This window comes from Acomys minous, assembly GCF_964271855.1.
Source record: "Acomys minous genome assembly, chromosome: 3".
Lineage (NCBI taxonomy): Eukaryota > Metazoa > Chordata > Mammalia > Rodentia > Muridae > Acomys > Acomys minous.
In genome coordinates this window covers 4,625,994-4,647,135 of record NC_140485.1, presented here as the reverse complement: position 1 = coordinate 4,647,135, position 21,142 = coordinate 4,625,994, and the positions used below count along the sequence as shown (strand labels likewise).

The window sequence follows — 21,142 nt, the reverse complement described above, 5'->3', positions numbered from 1 at the left end:
CCCCTCCCCTCCCCTCCCTTCTCCTCTCCTCTCCTCCCCTCCCCTCCCTTCTCCTCTCCTCTCCTCCCCTCCCCTCCCTTCTCCTCTCCTCTCCTCCCCTCCCCTCCCTTCTCCTCTCCTCTCCTCCCCTCCCCTCCCTTCTCCTCTCCTCTCCTCCCCTCCCCTCCCTTCTCCTCTCCTCTCCTCCCCTCCCCTCCCTTCTCCTCTCCTCTCCTCCCCTCCCCTCCCTTCTCCTCTCCTCTCCTCCCCTCCCCTCCCTTCTCCTCTCCTCTCCTCCCCTCCCCTCCCTTCTCCTCTCCTCTCCTCCCCTCCCCTCCCTTCTCCTCTCCTCTCCTCCCCTCCCCTCCCTTCTCCTCTCCTCTCCTCCCCTCCCCTCCCTTCTCCTCTCCTCCCCTCCCCTCCCCTCCCTTCTCCTCTCCTCTCCTCCCCTCCCCTCCCCTCCCCTCCCTTCTCCTCTCCTCTCCTCCCCTCCCCTCCCTTCTCCTCTCCTCCCCTCCCCTCCCCTCCCCTCCCTTCTCCTCTCCTCTCCTCCCCTCCCCTCCCCTCCCCTCCCCTCTCCTCTCCTCCTTCTCCTCCTCTCCCTTTGCCTCTCTTTCTTTCTCCCTGAAGGTCAAAAGCCTAGAACACCCTGTTTGCTGGCCAGGAGAAGCAGGGCACATGAAATAGTAGTGCTACATGTGACTGGTCTGGAGACACTGGGGTGTCTCACTCTTTGTATGGTGCTTGCCACTTTAAGAGTATATTATTTTAGGCATTTTTTGATTTTTTACAAAAATGCCATATTTAGTCACCTCTGATTTTAGTGGAAACCTATCATTTTTTTCCTCCAGAACTGAGTGAAAAGACTGACCTCCAGGCTCCAATTCTTTTTCATACAATTGTTCTGGCTCTCTGTGAATTTTTTGAGGCTGTTTTCTTAGCCTGACACTGCCGATTTCATCTGAAGCGTGGAAACATATTGTTTTTTTGGCAAATAACACTTGGAAATGTTTACTCAGATGACCTATTAAGAGAAATTTCACTTTGAATAAATCTAATCACAGAAAAATTAAGTTAGCTAAATGTAATATTCAGGGTGGTGGACAACTGCAGCAGAAATGGATTCTTTCTAATAATTCTGTGTACACTGGGCAGGGTTTTATTTATATTTTGCAGTGTGCCTCCAGAAGCTTCTATCTTCCCCCTATTTTCAGGTATTTGATATTTTAAGGAAATGGGTTCCCTAACCCTCTCTCAAACACACTTTGGAAGGAGAGAAATAGCTGGTGTGATAGGCTTTGGTGTAAGGCCGTTTGGACAAGGGAATCAGCCCATGGCTTTCTCCAGCCCTTGGCTTGCTTGGGCCTGAGGTCTGTGGAGGTAAGGCGGACACTTGGACCCGTGTTGTAAGGCTGAGACGAGGTTTGTAAGAGACCGTCCTAAGGGTGTATGTCAGGAGATCGACTGTTTACGGGATGACCAGGAACCACATAACTAGGAGGGGAGTGGGGCTTAGATAGGCAGGGGGAACCTAGAGGTGGCTGTGAGGGAAACTTAGATGAAGTGAGCTCAAGGAGTAAGTCTGACAGGCGATAAGAAGCACTTAGATAAAAATGGGCGGGATACACACAAGGTTCCGGCTGTGAATAGCATGCCAATGTACAGATCCCCTCCACAGATACTCGGTGTGTACAGATCCCCTCCGCAGACACTCGGTGTGTACAGATCCCCTCCGCAGACACTCGGTGTGTACAGATCCCCTCCGCAGACACTCGGTGTGTACAGATCCCCTCCGCAGACACTCGGTGTGTACAGATCCCCTCCGCAGACACTCGGTGTGTACAGATTCCCTCCACAGACACTCAGTGTGTACAGATCCCCTCCACAGACACTCAGTGTGTACAGATCCCCTCTGCAGACACTCGGTGTGTACAGATCCCCTCCGCAGACACTCGGTGTGTACAGATCCCCTCCGCAGACACTCGGTGTGTACAGATCCCCTCCGCAGACACTCGGTGTGTACAGATCCCCTCCACAGTACAGATCCCCTCCGCAGACACTCGGTGTGTACAGATCCCCTCCGCAGACACTCGGTGTGTACAGATCCCCTCCGCAGACACTCGGTGTGTACAGATCCCCTCCGCAGACACTTGGTGTGTACAGATCCCCTCCGCAGACACTCGGTGTGTACAGATCCCCTCTGCAGATACTCGGTGTGTACAGATCCCCTCCGCAGACACTTGGTGTGTACAGATTCCCTCCGCAGACACTTGGTGTGTACAGATCCCCTCCGCAGATACTCGGTGTGTACAGATCCCCTCTGCAGATACTCGGTGTGTACAGATCCCCTCTGCAGACACTCGGTGTGTACAGATCCCCTCCACAGACACTTGGTGTGTACAGATCCCCTCCGCAGACACTGGGTGTGTACAGATCCCCTCTGTAGACACTCGGTGTGTACAGATCCCCTCCGCAGACACTTGGTGTGTACAGATCCCCTCCGCAGACACTTGGTGTGTACAGATCCCCTCTGCAGACACTCAGTGTGCACAGATATGTGCAGACAGCCTCACATTATCTAGGACAGAACCACTAGGAACTTAATGCTGACTCAAATGCAAACTTAGATTTTTCTAGCAGCTACCTTGCAAAAGTAGTGTTGGAGAGATAAACATTTAAAACATATGTTGAGTATATTTCTATCAAATACACAAAATAATCATTAGGAATTACTAATTGTAACTACTTCAGTGTTATCATTGCTGGTTTTGAATGCAGGGGAAAAATGAAGTTCAAAAACTTCACATCCATACCTTATTGTTCAAGGCAACTTTCACTATCTTCTCTTTGCACCTGGATTTTTCTTCTCTCTGGTGTATGCGTATGTTGTAGAGTGTGTGTGCATACAGGGAGGGCTGCCTACACCCACGTGCACACTGTAGAGGCCACCTTTTTCCTACTTTGAGACAAGGTTCCTCATTGAAAGCTCACCATTTTGAGGAGGCTAGCTCGCCAGGGAACTCCCGAGGCTCCTCCTGTCTCTACCCCCAACACCAGGTGTCCAGGTCCACATGACAATGCCCGGCTTTTACATGGGTGCACAGGATTCAAATTCAGGCCCTAATACTTATGCCATAAGCTCTTGTACCCATGGAGCCATCTTCCCCGCACTGTGGCTACAATTTTCTCAATGTCTGAAAGTAACAACTGCTCACATTCTTACCTGGAGCAAATTAGAGACCAATGTGATCGTCTTTGCAATCTGTGCCAAATGTTTCAGGTGGATTAGTTAGCTGGGGTTGACAGTTGCCATAACAGGTTTGGGGCTTTGCCTCAGAGATATTTCTTTCTCAGGCGGAATTCTTGTCCCTGACTGGTTTTCTTGGGTTTCCAGTCTACTTACACTGCTGGTAAGATAGCTTCTACAGTTCTACATGTACTCCATAGGCTCCCATTGGTTACTGAACTCTTAAAACTGCTATTGTAACATTATAGCAATGTTTCAAGCAAATTTATAAAAATTTACAGTACAATATGTGTGACTTTTCTGAGGCAAACCAAAGGTATGTTTCTCAAGGTTCTATTGCCTCCAGCAGCATTTGATGGAAGATTTTTTTATACATTTGTAATAAAAAGAAAGAAACCAGATTGCAATTAAAAAAAATATATAAACCATGTACCAAGTTTCTGGTCAAGACTGTATAGGGTGAATTAAACATAATTGCATTCAATTAACAAATATGAGTGCATTTCTTATGCATATAGTTACATTGAAATAAAATTCTAAAATGTTTAAAAAAAAAAAAAAAGAAGTGGTCCATGAATTTCTGGCCCTGTTGCCTAGGGGCCGTTGTGTCCCCAAATCTGGCTTCCAAGGCCCTGGTGAGCTAGCCTAGTCAGAATGGCAAGCTCTGGTTTCTTTACACATAGGGTTCAAAACATGGGGGTTGGGCATAGCAGGAGTGATCACTTCTGCTCAAATTCTACTGGCCAAAATTCAGTCAAACATTGCAACTTTTAAGTACAAGGGAGGCTAGTGCATGGCACCCAGCAGAACGCAGGAAAAAAGAGAATAGGTATCTGAATCCTACTACAATAACTGCTTAAGTTAAAACACCTTTTTTATGCCTTTTATTGCAATGGTGTGCTGGGCTAGTTTTATGTTAATAACACACAAGAGGGTCATTGGAGAGGAGGAGCCCTCACTTGAGAAAATGTCTCCACAAGATCGGGGCTGTAGGCAAGCCAGTAGGGCATTTTTAAAATTAGTGATTGATGTGGGAGGGCCAAACCCACTGTGGATGGTGCTAGACCTGGGCTGGTGGTTCTGGGCTCTATTAGAAGGCAGGCTAAGCAAGCAGAGGGCGCAAGCCAGTAAGCAGAACCCATGTCCTCTCCATCAGCTCCCGCCTCCAGGTTTCAGCCCTGTTTGAGTGCCTGTCCCGACTTCCTTCAACGATGGACCATTGTATGGAAGTGTAAGCCAAATAAACCCTCCCCACATTACTTTTGGTTATAGTGTTTTATCACCGGAATACTACCCCTAACTAGGACAAAAGGAAATGCATGCCACTGTAGAAAAATCATAATTCAAATTACGCCTTTCAAGCCCAGCTTCAGCCTTTGGCTTCATCATCGCAGTCATCACCTGGTCAAGGTGACAGTGTTGATTCCCTTTTCACCCTGGGAAGATCATTCCCAAGGTAGAAAATTTTCCAGTTTCAAATGACATATTTTTATTGGAAGAAAATGATTGCTGTTTTGATGTAGGTAAGATTATTAATGGTATGGAAAGAATATGAGTTCTGCAGGAAATCCTAAATTCCAGTCCACCATTTCCCACCTCTTTGATGGTACATAAGGTTTCCAAATTCTCCGAGCTCCACTGCCCCCTTCTGTAAGGGGCAGATTAAAGTGCCTTCTCCTCCTGCTGTACGATCCCTAATGGGGGATGTAGAATTGTTGGGCCCTGGGTGGTCATCATGTGCACATAATGAGTTGCCTCTCCCTTTATTTTCTTTACCAGAAATGTAAAAGAAGGCAGACTAACAGGAGTCATTACAGCGCTGTCCCATCCTGTAGGCACATTAGAGCATGGCCACATTCATAGGATTGTCCGAAGCATTAACTACAATATTCAGCTCAGCAACAACACGCTGTTCTTGCAGATCAAGCAGTGAGAAAACAACAGATTATTCAGGACACTTCTGACTTCAGAAGGCCGAAGGGGCCAGTTCGTAGACAAACAGGATGAAAGGGAATGGGGGATGTTCTACTTCCTGGTCATCACAAGCTTAGAAGCCTTGGGCTCTACCAGGACAGGACTGGCTACTCTGTATTTCCTTTAACTCTGACATCCCTCTAAGATCTTCAAGGCATTTTATTGAGATCTTTCTTTCTTTCTTTTAGTAAACTACTCTCAGTCTGGTAAGTGGTGTCTGGAATTGTTCTGAAAGGTGGGCAATGGAAGAGAAACCGTCCTTTGATGTCAGGCTTTGGGGGCGAGTCTTTGTAAAGCACATTTTGCTCTTCAGAGTATTTTATGTCCATTAGCTTCCTGGGAATGTTTGGCCTTTGGGACAAACTCGTCCAGCTCCGACTTCCAGCTTAGGAATGACTATCCTGTAATGCCCAGTTGATAACTAAATAATTCAAAGCCCAATGTTATCACTGTGAGGAAAGTTTGAGGGATTATTTACTTCTAGTCTTTTCCAAATCCCTTTCCCTAAAGTCAATCTTAACAAACAAAAGCCCATGGATAAAAATGGCAGGCAGTGTTAACTATATTTATGAATAAAGTTTTATTGGAAAACAGACATACACATCCATTTATGTGTGGTCAGTGGCTGCTCTTGTTATGACAGCTTAATTGAGTAGTTGCAGACTACAAGGTATGCAAGGCCAAAATGAATGACTCTCTGACCCATTACAGAAATATTTATTATTGCTCCCTGTGTTAGACCCTGATACTGAAGTCTCATGTAGCCTGGAAAGAATATTAAACAAAGAATGACTTTCTTACTTCCTCTCTGTTTTTGACTCTGACCGTTCCTGAGCCACATTAAATATTTCTAACATAGTCCTTGGTATTAGGAGGATTATGAACTACATATGTTTCATTTTCTACCCTCTCTATTATACATATAATGTAAAAAAAAAAACCTCTCTGTCCTTCAGTATTTCTCTGTTCTTGAGTTAGGAATATGTTTAAAATTTTACTTCAAGAACACTTATCCACTCCATAGAAATATTCAGAACCATTGTTCTGGGCTGTCTCTTCAGTTCATAGCGTTTGCTTTCCAATACTCAGTTCATAGCATTTGCTTTCCAATACTCAGTACTCAGTGAACTTGCTTCTTCCTTGAGTCTCAGAGAGAATCTTCAATGCAGAGTTGGATTCAGACATGCTAGCCCATGTCACACATGGACAGTGTCACCAAAATTTACCTCCTAGGAATCTCTAGAGCAGTGGGCAACATCCCACTGAATGGAGTGGGCAGCATACACTTTTGGATCTGCTAAAGGGAAAGCCATTTCTTGGCCCCATTGTACCCCTTGGCTGGACCCACATTGCCTACAGCAGTGATGGTTATGTCTCCTTCCTGGCCAAGGACCAAAAGCTGGTTCCTGTCTCTAAGCCTTGTGGATCTCACTTCTTTCCTCTGTCATTTCTGTAGCAGCAGCAGCAGCAGCAGCAGCATATACAGGGTATCTGGGGCACTCTTTTGATTTTCACACTCAGAAAGTGTCTTTTTGCACAGACCATCTCATTGTTCAGATAAAGCCAAGTGTATGAGGGAGCCTCTGTGGCCTCCACCACTAGAGAAGGTGCTAGAATAAGAATCAGAATAGCCATAGTGGTAGGCTGACTCCCCTAGCTGTGTTTAGTGTGTATAAGCAGCTTTTGAGTCATACTGGCAAATCTGTATTGCAAAAAGAGCACCAATTTGCCTCATGTAGGTGTTTTTCAGGCTTCCCAGGATCACAGGCAATGTAGGCCGTGGGGCTTGCCAGAAGTACTAATTTCTTGGCCAGATTTGAGACCTGTTAGATCAGACCTTCTTGGAAGAAGACCCAGACATCTGGGGTTTCACCAGTTTTCTGGGGCTTGTCAGGTACCCCCAGCTAGGAAGGTCTAGCTCATAGGGGTCACTTGAGGAGGTGTGAAGTCTGTGTTCCTCCTTGTGTTCAGTAACTGGGATGACTTAGGTATGGGACTCAGGGCAGGACCTTAGGGTGTAAGCAGCTCTCCCTGTTATACTTTGGCCTGGAATGTGATGCTCTGAGCCTGAAAGAAGATGAGACCCAGCATCTTCCCCCAGAGCATCCATGCGGTTTCTCCAGGATCAAAACAAACAAACAAACAAGCAAACAAACAAACAACAGTTTAGGCTGCCTGCCCAAGGGATGCAAAGAGGGCAGAGCTGAGCTATAACCATGTGAGGTCAGACGCAGAGACATGCCCCTCAGTGGGCTTCTTGTGGCCAATAAGCTAATGACCTCTTTCATGGTCTACTTAGGGTCTGACCCTAGCTAAGTTGTGAATAGTGTTCACATTACACTTCAGAGAGTCCATTTAAATATGAATATGTCTAGATTGTTGTATGTGTGCTTGAGAGCATCTTAATATGATACCACTCATTCCTATGATTAGAAAATAATAGTCCTGAATTAAATATCAGCGGACCAGACCATCCCCTTTATAAACACAGAAGAAAAATTGTTTGATGCCAGCCTAGTGTTTTATCCATCTTTATCAAGACTCTGAGCTCATCCTGGGTTCCCATCCCTGGGCCAGCAGTGAGACCTCCGGATGCTACACACCACTGGGATTAGAGATAAGGAATTGGGACAGGAAACAGTTGAGGCCACAGATCACTGACTGCAGCAGATCATGCTGGAAGAGGCCTAGGTCTGGGCGTCAAAGAGTAGGTTGGATTTGTTAGTGGTTTTGTTTTTCACTTGTCTTGGGGTTTTAGGGAAACCTGAAGCTAAGGGGTGTTCACATTTTATAACTCCTGAGTAGAATTAGCATGCAGACCTGAGTCCTATAAAACTGGGTAGAAATCCTGACCTTCACACTCATACAAACTATTTAATGTCTCAGGGACTCAGATTTCTCTTTGGTGAGGTAGAGACAACTCACAGCAGTGAGTTTATAAAGAGCTCCAAGTACTTCGCACCCAGCACAAGCTCACCCTCGAATGGATACCTGTTTCCTGGACACACGCTGTGAAGATTTTAGTGACCTCACAAACAAGCCTTGAGTGAGAAACTCCTGGGAAGCTGTGGTTACCACCCCATGTTATTGATTCTTTTCTCTGACTTGAGGAGCATGAGAAGAGTAAAGCGAATTTGACAGGATTAATATAAAAATCCAGGAATAAAGTAGGAAGAAATGTAAGTGTCCGAATATTTGTGCAGGGTACAAGATCAGCCTGTGGACATAAAACTAAATCACTAAGTGAATCGTTTATAGAGAGACAGGGGTTCCACATATGACAAAATCTTGTTGATTCATGCTGGGTAAATCCAGAGAGCAACCACTGCTGATGGGGAGTCTGAGCTTCAGATGCAGCTTGCTGAGTTTTGTGTGTAGAATGAATCCCAGTGGATGAAGAAGAGGCAGAACACCATGGACAGGCGCAAACGATGGAGGGCTTTTTCTGTACATGGCTCTGCTTCCCTTTGTCTTAGCTCATTTGGCTGCTATAACAGAACGCTGTTGACTGCTCCGCTCTAAAGAAAATAAATTTGTTGCTTTCATTTCTGGAATATGGGAAGTAAAAAGAAGTGCCAGCTAGTTTGAAGACTGGGTTCTCTCTCTCTCTCTCTCTCTCTCTCTCTCTCTCTCTCTTAATATTTGTTTGTTTGTTTGTTTGTTTTTTCAAGACAGGGTTTCTCTGTGTAGCCTTGGCTGTCCTAGACTCACTTTGTAGACCAGACTGGCCTCGAACTCACAGTGATCCCTCTGCCTCTGCCTCCCGGGCGCTGGGATTAAAGGCGTGATCACTACATCTGGCCTTATTTATTTATTATGTATACAGTGTTCAGTCTGCATGTACACCTGAAGGCCAGAAGAGGGCACCAGATCTTATTATAGATGGTTGTGAGCTACCATGTAGTTGCTGGGAATTGAACTCAAGACCTCTGAAAGAGCAGCCAGTGCTCTTAACCTCTGAGCCATCTCGCCAGCCCCGATTGGGTTCTTTTTCAAACATTTTTTAAAACTTATTTTGTTTTTATTTGTATGAATATTTTGTCTAAATGTCCGTGTGGGCATCAAGTATGTGGAGGTCAAAAGAAGATGTTGATCTCCTGAAATCAGTTATGGGTGGTTGTAAGTCTCTATATGGGTCGTCAGAGTTGAGCCCATGTCCTCTGCAAGAACAACACGTGTTTATAACCACTGAACCATCCACCTCGCTGTCTCCGCAGCGAAAGCCCTGCCAGTGGTAACATCTGAAGATACATGGTGCCTTAGGTACCTTCCCTTCCCGGTATCACTTGCTCAGTCCCTAATGGTGTTTCCTGGGACAACCTCCTGAACGTACACACTCAGATCCTTTTCTTAGCATCCACTTCTAGGGGAGTCTAAAGTAAGCTGAGACATTTGATGGATAAGGCAGTGTTTATGTGTTAATCTTTGGGACGGGTCATTTACAAATCACAGATTATCTACTAAAATCACCATGTAAGGGACAAAAAAAGGGAACATAAAGAAATAAATAGCACCTAAGGGATTTTTCAGGGACGGAGTTTGTTGGAAATAAAGGATTTTACTCCATTTAAAAGACCCTACCACACACAATTCTCACTTTAAGGCAAGGCTTGTTACTCACAAGGTTACTTTTAATTCATTGGTATAGAATTTTGCATATTGATGCAAAATGTTAATTTTGCATTTATTAATTAATTTTGATATATTAGTATAGAATTCAAATTAAGGTTATTCTTCACATACACTATATATATATATATATATATATATATATATATATATATATATTCTAATGTGAACTACTGTATCCATACAACTCAAGGAGAATGCAAGGTTTACCTCCAATACTTTGAAAGTGCTATTGTAGACTGTTTAGGATCCGTAAGTTATACAAGTTAATTGTTGTTGATCTGTTCATGGTCATGTCAATTACTAGCCTGTTTATATTACAAGAATATACATCCTAGGTTTAACAGATAGATATGATTCTATAGATAGATAAAGTAAAATAGTTGGATAAGGTCTTCACAAACCTAAGAGACCTACAGAATATGGCATTTAAAGAGGTTTTTTATTATTGTAAAGACTCATTGGCAATAAGACATGTTAACTCCTGGAAACACCTAGCCTACTTCAAAGAGGATGATGAACATCAAAGAGCCTCCTTATGGAGATGGCTTCAAATGTAGCCAAGCAACCACTGGGCAAGATGTCCTCATTTCAACCACAGACAGAATTCTGCCTAAAAAGTGGGCAAGGTTGGATGCAGGCAGATTTGACAGTCAAACTCTACCAAGACATGGTAAACAAGTACTCAATAGTTCCTGCCTCACAAATAAGTCTGTCAGAAAAACTGGGCCAGAAGACTGAAGAAGATGCTCCAACATCACAGAAAGTTTTAGGTGACTGTTCAGGCAGCAAACTACCTCTGTCATTTTTTTTTTCCATTTTGGAAGCTGCTAATCTGAACTTCCTGTTTACTTAGGTAGTTAAGTTTTTTCCTTCTCAAATCTCTGATGGGGTTGATTGAAGACCAGATAGTTTAGTTTTACAATTAAGCTTAGTTGTTTAGGGATTAAGATGTTTTTAGGTCTAGATAGATGTTTTAAGTTGCTAGAGATAGCAACTTAGTATGGATTTACATTCAGAATTTTAGACTCACCTAGATAGGAAAGATGTTTTCTTCAAGGTTGCCAAATACAAATAGCCCAAACACTATGAATGTAGCACTTAAATAATTCATGATTGTTTTGTGATTCTTTTTATTGTATGTAGTTTATTATATATATGTAATAATATAAATGTATATGTAAAAAGGAGTTAATTAAAAATGATATTTAAAGTCATTGTTTCTCTTTTTAAAAAAGCAAGAGCCCTTGTTTTCTTTCTTTTTTGCAAATTTTTATTATACTTCTTTTTTACATATACGTTATATTACATGACCACAGAATACATTAGTTTCTGTAAATTGCTTTGAAATACACAAAAATATGACAGATGAGGATGCAAAAAGATGAGAATGGAAAAACTGGCAAAGTAAAATACAAATTGCAACACTTCAGTGCTGAGTCTGTGGTCTGTAGGTGTTCACTCTAAAATTCAGCCTGTTTTCCTGGATGTTTGCAAATGTTCCTAATGAAATATTTAAGACAAGATTTTTTAAACTGAAAGGGGAGATTGGAGTTGGAAATTTTCATATAAATAGCATGCAAAATTGTTGCATTTTGCACAACAATTATAGACTTGTAATGATAACTATTGAAAGATTGTGTCCCCCAGGAACTGCTAAGCTGAGTCAACAGGTGCTAAGCTATTTTGGTTTGGGCATTTTAAAGAAGCTATTTTTTTCTAGGCTAGAATTATAAAAATCATTTTGCAAAGAGGCCAGTCTGCCTGAAAACCAGGGTCAATGGATAAAAATCTCCTGGCAGAGGGAGAGGGGCAGCTACGCAGCCACCTCTAATTCAGCATTAAATAATTCATTTTAATAAGTCAGCCCGAGGCTAAACTGGAACAGGCAGTGGAGAAATAGCTTCTGTGTCTGTGAGATGTGGGTCCCCTCTTTTGGGGTGATCTGCCTGAGGCGACATGAAAATGACAGGCATCCATGTCAGTACTCAGAATGGAGGAGGTGCGGTGTCTCATAGTTCATATGCTGACATCCCAGCCCAAACAAATGAGAAGTCAAAAATGGTATTAAAGTCCTTATAAAAGTGAGTCCACAGGCACAGCAGTGAAGACACACCTTAGAGTTCTTCCACCAAGAAGGACAGGAGGCTAGCTTTCAACCGTCATGCCTCGAGGGAAGGAGTGCACAGGTTCCTGTGGTTGGGAGTCGGGCCACTGTGTTCCCAAGAGCTCAGAGTACAGAAGAGTGAGCAGGGCTCCGGCAACCATTGGCTGATCTGCTTCTTTAGGCTCCTTCATGACTCAGTAGCCTGGGATGCGCTTCCTAAGCCCAGAGATTTTGTAGTCCTCCATCCCTCCCTCCGAATGTGCTCACTTGAGTTTGTCTCTCTAAGGGCAGGGGCTCACGTTCACCCCTCGACCTTCCATAGCCTTGCGGTGTGCCTGCACCATCTCTGATGGAGACCAGCCATTAGCAGTAACTTCCGGTCTGTGAGCCGGAAGGGCTTTCATAAAAACCAGGGAACAGTCCCCACCTTCCTCACTCTATCATTTACCACCCCTGTCCCTGAGTCAGATGTCTGGGGACTTCCGAAGAAGCTCCAAACTTGTCAAAATTGCAGAAATGGAAGCTTATAAGAGAATCCTACCCTGGGTTCTTCTGCCAGAAAACAGAGGATTAGCTGTCAACAGAACAGATTTTTTTTTTTTTTTTTTTTTTTTCTGCAGTCCAGGAGAGTAAGCAAGTCATGTCTAGAAGTGTCGTTGGGACCTGAGCCTAGGACTTATGTAAACTCAGAGAGAAGACTCCTGGAGAACCGAACGGACGCTAGGGACATGGTGTTGCTGCAAACCTGCCTACCCCGTGGCGCACACAGGCTCTTCTGGCTCTAGAGTTCAAAGCAAATGGATGCACATCTTCAGGCAATACTTTAGTATCTCACCAGGCTCTGCCTTGTGTGAAATAGAATTTGTATTTCATACCAAATCATTTTTCAAAGAGAGCCAATGTGTTTAAAGTGAGGAGCCCCCTTACAACTGTTGTTCAGCTCATCTGCGATTTTCTTTTTCTAAAGATTCTCAAAGGCACAGCACGTTTATCTTCAGCCCAAAGCTTGGCACAGCAGAGGGAATCCCCAGGCAAGAAGGCGGTGTGCGGATCCATCGGGGGAACTGTAGTACAGTTAGCTTTTAGGGAGGGATTGTACCTCATGGTACTCTGAGTTATGCTCACCAACACAGAGGCTTGACCTGCAAATGTCGCTGGCCGTTGTAACTTGTGTCTGATAGGCAAATTGTGGCGGAAGTTGTGTGCCTTCTACATCTGAGCATTGCAGGCAGCGCAGCCTCCATTAGGCTTTCCCTTTTGGGATGAATTGATCTTGGAGTTGGGCCACTGGGAGGAAGCCAAAGGTGTCAGGGAAAGCCACATGCAGGCTCTGCAGTCAGCAGCCCCAGCTGGCTCAACAACGTGAGCAAAGACCCTTCCTGGACGACCAGCCACAGCCGCCTCTGTCTGACAGCAGCTTCAAACAAGGGTGGAAGCTGTGCAGAGGAGCCTGGGTGCGTCCAGCACCAGGAAGGAGAGCAATGCAACAGGACTGAGGTTCTCTGGTGCTGCCAGCTGGTGTCAGATGCAGTCATGCACCTGCTGACCCTCTGCCAATGAACCTCCATGGCCTACAGAGGATCCCCTCCCCCATCACTCTTCCTTCAGCTCTAGTGACTGCTCACTTCCTGTTTCCTTAGAAGTCATCATCAGGGGGGAAGGGACAGGAGGGGCATCTCCCTTCGTGTGACTCTCTCTCTCTCTCCAGATTTCTGACACTGTTTGTGACTTAGAGGCAGACTTAAGGTTTCCACCATCCTGATTATTAGACTGCTTGTCTGTTTGGTGTTTGGCTGTTGGCAATTGCCTCAGACAGACAGACAGAGAGACAGACAGACAGAATCACCATGGTGACAGCAGCTATGGCACACAGTTCTCCACTTACCATAAGCTGGCCTCTGACCTCTCTTGCCCAAATTTGCTTTAATTTTAAGTTTGTGTGTGTGTGTGTGTGTGTGTGTGTGTGTGTGTGTGTGTGCGCGCGTGCATGCGTGCATGTGCGTTCACGTTGATGGGGCTTTGTGCATGCTTCTGGAGGCCTGAGCAGAGTGTCAGATCCTCCTGGAGCTACAGTTACAGGCGGCTGTGAGAGAAGCGATGTGGGTACTGGAGACGGAACTCAGGTCCCTCTGTGGGAACAGCACAAGCTCTTAACCACTAAGCCATCTCTACAGTCCTGCTAACTTGATTTCCGGTCGTGACCTCCATGACCCAGTCTGGGGACTTAGGAAGCAGCCAGCTGCAGGGTACATGGCAGAGGCTTTGGTGTCCCTTCCAATTTTTCACTTCTTTCCTCTATGAATGCATGCGGGGACCTTTATGCTGTCTTTGTCCCTGACACTGACTGTGTTCAGTCCTGAAATGGCAGACTCCACCAGCTCCTGGAGAGAAATGCAAAAAGGATATCTGCAAAGGCAGAAGCTGCCATGAATGGATTAATGAATGACTACCAGGCAGGGCAGAAGTGGCATCACCTTGGTGGCAGTTGGTCACCTCTCCGCATACATTAGAGTCATAAACTCCAAACACTCACAAACTTATAACGTCCCTGGAGCCCAGGTCGTGCTGGCGTTAACCTTCATAGCACCATCCTAAGGTGCTGAACCTTCATGTCCTTAGAAACCTGTAGTGACAGGAAGTCACTCCTTACCGCCTTGCAGAGGCTACTTATTGCAGGTTATCTGGGGGTTATTAACTTTGTCATCCTTTGGAAGAGCCAACGTTAGTTGCCTCTGTGCCATTTTGAGTTCATACAGCACATTTTAAAACTTTCCCATTTGTATATCGTTTAAGTCAGCTATGGATTTCTTCCTTGTCCTGGCTTCCTTCTCTTTGGTCTTTCAGCCACCTTTTACTGTGACATGGTTTGGAGAGACCTCACCCTTAGACACCATTGCCTCCCCTGCTCACCTTCTGTCCTCGACACTGTCACCTTCCTGGTCACCTTCTGGATCAAAATGTCCAAATGTTCATCCTCCGCCCCCCCCCCCCCCCCCAGTTATTCAACCCCAGCCTGCTGCTGTGTTTGAACAGCATGTGCGGAGGTCGAAACTAATGGAGTCCATGATCGGTTCATCGATACATCTGTTTCAGATGCACACTCGGCATTCCTGCTGCAAGCCCACCGGTCCTGTCCAAGGATGAGAAAGGGGACCAGACACTTCGCAAGTGCTCCCCTCGAAGCCAAGGCTGTGCCAAGTGCCCTGCTTATGGGTTCTTCTTGAGTGTCTTAGCATGCTGGTGAGTCAGACATCCCAGGAGCACCTGTGGAGAGCTGGGTGGTGCTGTACCCCACAGCCATGCCTAAGGGCTTCTTCCCAGTGCTCCACCCCTCACTAATCCAGGAAGGGCTTGTAAGGATACGCTAGCTACTTCTCCAACTTCTGACCTTCTCCCAGTGGGTGACAAGCCCCAGACCAGCTGCTTTTCTCAGTTTCACATCCTCTGGATACAGATCTTGCCTATCATGTGGAAAGAAACCTGAAAGGACGATTGTGTGAATACATCTGAAATTTCTGTGTGTGGCAGTTTCCTTCTCTCTCTCTCTCCTCTCTCTCTCTCTCTCTCTCTCTCTCTCTCTCTCTCTCTCTCTCTCTCATTTAATGGAAGCTAAACAACGTGAAAAACCTACTGAAATATAACAAACCCCCAGGTATTTACTCTCAGAATTTATAAATTTGGACATTCAGTATAGCGTTGGGACTGGAAGTGTTTCTGAGCTGAGATTATTTTTGGAGTATTTGCAGATACAGAATGAGGTATCCTGGCATTGGAGCCCACAGCTGAGGGTGCAGCTCACTGGAGTTCATATGCAGGTTTTGGCCATGCCTAGAGATGATTACATATGATAGTCTAGATAATTTTATACATGAGACAAAGTCATGTGCACCGAGGCAGCAGAGGTCGGGTATGGAATCTCCAATGTGGCTTTACATCAGCTGGTGCTCAGAAAGCTTCAGGTTTGGGATTTATAAATTGGTGTCTATCGTCAATCTTCTTCTACTTACAAGAAACAAACCCTTCGGTTCAAATTTTTATCCTTTATATTTAATTTCCCAGATCTTTGACCCTAAGAAGCAACCGTCCTCCTGTGTTGAAGGCAACTGGCTTGCATTTAGTACTTTTAACCTCACATGAGTGTACACATAGGTGACAAGTGATTTTGGTGTCACTTTCAAATTAATGTAAGTGTTACTTTGCTTCATTAACATGCCATGATTCCCCCTGTCATGTGTGACCCAAGCTCTATGTATAGACGCTGGCTCATTTTCTCTGCTGTTCCCTATTTACACATTGTCCAGCAATCAATATACAGGCTGCTGTTCTCAACTGTGGGCATTAGCATCCTCACCATCATCCCAAGATTTCAGCTGAAGAGATTCAGGCCCAGCAGGTAAACAACTTATCTGAGGTCTGATGGCTCTAATGATTCTGCAGCCCACCCCTTCCATCGCAGGCTGGTGGCCTTTCTCACCGTTAACAAGGTCTCCCTGCAGGGACTAATACAAGTGAGAGTGAGTTCCCTACATCAGCTGAGAGCTACAGGAAGGGTGAGGACCACTTTAAGAGTCGAGTGTGAACATGCTGCTGAAAAGGTTACTCCTGTGTGATAGCCGGAGCTGTTTATGATGTGGAGTTCCCCTTTTGTGTCATCACCACCAGATGTGGGCAGCATTGTCTCCAAGTCTCTGGCCTGGTGGCTGCTGAGCAGAGCACCCACTACTGACTTCCTGAACACAGGAGAAGTTAAGGCTTGCATTCACCGGGAAGTCTGGTGTACGTCACAGAAACTGCAGGTGGCTGTGAGGGACAGTGAGGGACAGCGTCTCCAAACTCCAAACTCCATTGCCATCTTGAGTTAACATCCTTTTTGTTTCTCATTTAAACCGAGTGCAGTGTCTCACTGAGCAAGGTTTTAAAACCTGTTGTCATCAAAAGGAACCAACGATGCCTTCGCTCGTTTCTCTTTAAAATTCAGTACTCAAAATTAGCCAAGGTTGACAAAGTTTCTCAGAAGATGCTCTGTACCATTAAAGATACCTTTTATTTTCTCAAGCCATGGGATGGTGTAATGTTCCTCAACCCGCCTGGCCCTGTTCCTTTCTCTTGGGAGACCTGTGGACAATGTGTGTTCCCAATTAGCTGATACTAAATGAGGTATGGCAGTTTAGGTTTGTCATCTCAATTCTGGGGCCATGAGTTCAGCACCCTGGTCCCAAAAATGAAATTTCTCACATCATACTGACTTGCTTCCTGAGGCACCCCTTCAAGACCTGTCCCATTCTCTATTGATGGCTTGGTAGGCGTGTTCATAAAGGACTTCATTAGGATAGTGTGAGCTCTGGCCCTCCAGAGTGGGGGCCCACTTCCTGCCACATGAGGTTGTCACAAGGAGGATGTTATCACCCATGAGCCTGTTGGCCGTTGTTAAGATAGTCATTTCACTAATGACCGGAAGGAAGGGTGAGTGTCCTGTCATGCCAGGACGGAACTGGGTGCTCCATTAAGAAATGAGCACATACAGGGGGAGGAGGTCCCCCTCAGTCACAGTCATAGGGGAGGGGAGTAAGAGGAGAATGGGAGGGAGGGAGGAATGGGAGGATAGAAGGGATGGGATAATGATTGAGATGTAATATGAATAAATTAATAAAATATATTTAAAAAAGAAAAGAAAGTTGTGGCAATTTTATTTTTCCCATTCTTCTGGAATCTGGCTTCCTTGGGGTCTTCAAGGACACCTACCTTGGACTAGAAGTGTTAGTCCCTGCTCACCTGATGCCTTAGGGGTTTTTGTGATATAGTTGATGGAAATCCCATTCATTCCTTAAGAACATTCCTACCTCACTTCTTCAGCTCCTTTCCACTATCCAGCCGCCTTAAATAGCCCAGGTGACCGCATGTGTCATGAGAAGGCAAGTGGCAGGCTGAGGAAGGAGACAGTGGGGTTCTGAGCCATCCATTTGGGCTTTCTTTTCCACTCTTGAAAGAAAATGGAAATGAAAACCTCTCAACTTAAAGCTAATGACAAAGCATTTTTTTTGAGGGGAGAAGTATGTGAGAAAATACTTTGAACAAAACAGATAAAGGTTATTTCTGGAGGAAGATGGACTAGGAAAGAGGGAAGTGATGAGCGCTTATCCCTGGGCACGTCAATACCTAGCTGTTTAAATAGCCCACACCCTGCAAACCTGGACCAGGATATTTTGGCCCCATGTATCTTTAGATCTTGTTTCCCTCCTTTATTTTTGAAAGCAAATCAACAGTGTGCTCCTAAATTTATCTCTTCTAGTTGGCTGCTTGTAATTGTGTGCTCACATATGATATGTCTGGGTTGTTAGCAGTTTTCTGTTGAAGATCAACATGGCCAGGGGCTATCACATCCCTGGAGAAGCATGGTCTTATGGGCCCCATAGAGTTAGGGACTCTCAAATGTCACATTTCTTTCTATATAATTAAATTATTTTTCCCAGAGGGTTTTTTGTTTTGTTTTGTTGTGGTTTGGTTTGGTTTTGGTTTTTATTCTATTTCCAGGCATTCCTGGTGTTCTCAGGTTTGTTTTGTTTTGTGTTTGTTTTGTGTTTGTTTGTTTGTTTGTTTGTTTGAAACATGGCTTTTCTGTGTAATTTTGACTATCCTGAACTCACTTTGTAGACCAGGCTGGCCTTGAACTCACATCAATCCACCTGCCTCTGCCTCCTGAGTACTGGGATTAAAGGTGTGCAACCACCATGCCTGGCAATGTCCTCAGTTTTTTTCTGGGAGAAATGAGAATATTACATGTTAGCCATACCCATGAGAAAATATGAAAAGTTGATTGTTTTCATTGACTACTCTGAAAGTTACTTGTGTTAGTCAATTTTCTGTTACTATAACAAAATATCTGAGATAATCAGCTTATACAGGGAAAAATGGGACTGGGGAGATGGCACAGTGGTTAAGAGTTCTCCCAGAGGTCCTGAGTTCAGTTCCCAGCAACCACATGGTGGCTCATAACCATCCATAGTGTGATCTGATGCCCTCTTCACCAATGGGTGGGCTTTGTGCAATTGCCCTTCCCACACTGGCATGGCAGCTGGTGGTCTTCCTAAGCAGGTCTTGTTTAGGTGACCGCGCTGTTGAGGTTTCACTGGGGCAGCTTTCCTCTGATGTCTAGAAGAAACTGCCTAGCAGCAGACATCCTGAGCCTCCAGCTTTTGCAGCACTTCTGCACTTCTAACAAGATGCTCCCTGAGCCTCCAGTATAGGGATGGCGTTGCGTCAGCTGAGGCTGGGCACGCCAAGGTCATTTGCTTCTTTGATGAGGGGTGAGAGCTACACTTTCCTGGGTGTATACGGTTAAGTACTTAGAATATAGCTAGGAATTATTTGGGTTTAGGAAAATGGCAGTAGTAGGTCCTTCTCGTTGGCCCATGACCTCTCAGCCATGGGTAGCAGGCTAGGTTTACAGCAACAGGCATGGGTTCAATCCTAATGAGTGAGTTTTAAGTCCAACTAGGCAGCTGTTGGTTGCCCTAAGGTATACATTTCACTATTGCACAATTGGAGGCGTCTTGGTGTACCAGGCATTGTTATGACTCTTAGGCTTTACAGTGAGGTAGGACTATTGTTTGCTTCTCTGTCTTTGCAGCTTGTATATCATATTCAGATACAAGGAGAGCTGGTCCTCAAGGAGGAGGCTTTTAGGATGGCTGAAGCTCAGTTTCTCCCAGTCTTATATTTGTAGTACATAATATCTTCAGCAATAGCATATTACCTTCAAGTTTTGGGAGGCAACTGAGGGCAATGGAAATAGCCTATATTGTTTTAAGGGTCTCTTGGACCCCTTTATGGTCCTCATTTTTTTCTAAGGACAAGGTTTCTCTGTGTAGCCCTGGCTGTCCTGGACTCGCTTTGTAGACCAGGCTGGCCTCGGACTCACAGAGAAGCGTGTGCCTTGGCCTCCCCGAGTGCTGGGATTACAGATGTACATTACCACGCCCTGGCTTGGTCCTCATCCTTGATGTATGGACTGTGTGGCTTGAGCCTCGCGGATACTCTACATAGCCACTTTACCCATGAGGTGCTTCCTGAGCACCCTGGACTGATCCTTCTACTCAGTAGCGCTGAGGCTTCTGAGGACTAGAAGACCTCAGAACCTTCCTTGGAGCCTGGCAGGACCTGCTTTGTTGAAGGCTTCATTTGGGGTGAGGCGTAGGTCATGGCAAAACCTTGGGGGAGTGATTGAAAAAAATGTGGCTTTCTGTAGACTAGATTTTGACACTAGCTTGTTCCTGACTCAGTTACATGGTCTTCAAGTTTCACAATGAGGTTCCGATAAAGAATGAATCGGATGGTGTTGCAATTGTTCCTGATACTGAATTGTGCCCGGGGTACCTAAAATACTTTATAGACCTCTCCTCTGAAGCATTTATGAAATGCACAGATGAACTAGATGGTCCATTAAGGCTCCTGCTAGTGTGAAAGGGCCTGCTTTTATTTTTCTTAAGAAGATGCCTAAAGATGTCCTCAAGTAGGTTGGAAAGCTCACATGGAGAAGAAGGATAAAATTTAGGAAAATAGGAAGATAAAACTCTTTGTACAGAGCTGTCCAGTAGGGATAGCCGGCCCTTTAACTAGCCTGTATCCTGTCTTTTTTTTTTTTTTCTCTAGGGCCTAGTCAAGGACTTGGCATGGAGTAGTTTCTGGTGAAATATTTGGTGAATGAGTGAGTGGATGAATGAGTGAGTGGATGAATAAATAAACAGCATAATGACTGTATAATGACTGTTGTTATAGGTAGGACCTACGTGCAACCTATGGGTTCAGAAACCTATAGTGAAGCACAGTTGGGGACAGTGGACAGCAGGTCCTTGGATGAAGAAAAGCTTGAGTTTAGCTGTCAGAAGGATTGTGCCCTAAAATCATTGATCTTAAATTAAGTAACTCATAACACTTGCCTGAAAAGTAGATGTAGCAGGTAGACACTGAAAATGTGCTTTGTTTGGATAAAGCCCAGGAAGGAGCTTCTATCGTTCACCCTGCTTAGAGAACACAGAGCATCCTATCCGGTGAGAGATCTGATGCTGTTCCACTTTCAAAGCTTCTGTCTGATCCTTTGTAAGTTCCCTCTCCAAAACCAATGGGACATTGTTCTGTTAATCTCTGTTAACCCCCCAGGAATCTGGGATTCCATAAAACACCCCCAGAGACTGCCCCGTCCAGGAGGG

General features: G+C 45.0%; 1 protein-coding gene across 1 annotated transcript in view; it reads left to right on the top strand.

The window, feature by feature from the left end:
- SLC24A3 (solute carrier family 24 member 3) overlaps nt 1-21,142 on the top strand; it is a 496,071-nt gene that overhangs the window by 73,733 nt on the left and 401,196 nt on the right. The window lies entirely within an intron of this gene.